Source organism: Echinococcus granulosus (assembly GCF_000524195.1).
Source record: "Echinococcus granulosus chromosome Unknown EG_S00200, whole genome shotgun sequence".
Lineage (NCBI taxonomy): Eukaryota > Metazoa > Platyhelminthes > Cestoda > Cyclophyllidea > Taeniidae > Echinococcus > Echinococcus granulosus.
Window position 1 is genome coordinate 84873 of NW_020170580.1, and position 1594 is coordinate 86466.

The window sequence follows — 1594 nt, forward strand, 5'->3', positions numbered from 1 at the left end:
CAGTGAAAACGGGAGGGCCTTCTTTATGCCGAGTTCCCAAATAAGGTAATAGAGAGGTGAACTTCGGAAAAAAGAGGTCTTTGGTGAAGATAGTGTGCTTATTGCTGGTGCGGCGTGTGTCTATATGTTTTCTAGCAGGACTCGGGCCCTAGCATGTCTTTCGCCCTTGTGAATTTGCGTAATACTTATGCTGTTTAAAAAAGCCTTTCAGGGAGAAGACAAGGGTGTAATTCGAATCTGATGACAGGGTCGTCAACTCCCGTGCCTAAGTGCAATTGCGCTTTTCCCTTCCCTAAACTTTGTATTTGTTCTCCTGATTAATATCTCCCAATAAATATGTCGAAATTAAATATACCGGGTTGTTCTCAGCGCACTAGGAACAGAGAAGAGGAGAACTGTGAGTCTCGCCATGCATTTGTTTAAGTCGAAATGACCTTAACCTCTTAGTGAGCACTAGTAGGTAAAATTTTTGTTACTGAGTGATATTTACCAATTAAATAAGGCAGGAAAGGTAGAAATCTAGCAATTTTAGGAACGAGCATATTTCAAAGTATTAGACGGAAAGGACTTGCTCTCTAGTGCAGCGGACTTCTACAGGAAGATGAGATGAAAGCTATAACGATCTGTTCGTGTCTTAACCCACCCCAATTTCTCACGCATCTATTCTATTTCCTATGTAGCTATGTGGCTGTCAAGTTTCCCGTCAGTGTACAGGGGTGATAAACCAGTGGAGACAAATTGCTACTTTCAATTTTTTTACCAATATTGGCTAGCCATCAGCCATTGTAACGATTTGATAGTCTGTCCCACAGAGCCCTCCCTTCATGTATTCGGGCCACCTCACCCAGCACGATGAAAGCGCGATTCGATCAAATGCCTATGGTCACATTCACTTCCTCCTCTGTGCCGATTGACTTAGTCGCCTGCACCGCCGCGTAGCATGCCACCGTCCAATTCCGTTTAACAAGGTTGTTTAACTTTTGGCCAACAATGCGTCTTCACACACTTTACACATTCAGTGTATGTATCCATCCACCCACCAACACTGTCCCGCGAACATTATGCTTGTTTAGGTTTAAATTATACGCTGTCTTCTCTACAAAATACAGCATTTACTACTATATTTGATTATAATTTCATCATGGCTAGTGGTCTTATTCAATGCATGCACAAGGAATTTAACGGAAAACTATGCTTTTATGGACCAGCTGCAAATATCAATTGACAATTCAAGTCAAATTATGGAAAATTTTAGGTGCATAATTTTGACTTTATAGGGTGGATTCAATTTATTTTATTCGATTTATCAGAGGTCACAAAGTGCCGCATGGGATGAGTTACACATCCTGACACCCCAACGACAAATTCCTTCCCACAATTATTACCCAATACAATGCATTCTTGAGTTGTGTTTGCCACAAGATAAATCGACTAACCTATATCCCATTTGAATTAGCAGACACCGTTGGAGATACCCTTGTGTTTGGAGATTTACTTCACTACCACTGCATTGGTCGATGTGCTATTTCGGTGCCTCTATATAATGCAGATCTGCTTCGCAATATGCTGTGGTACGCGCTACCGACGCGGATCC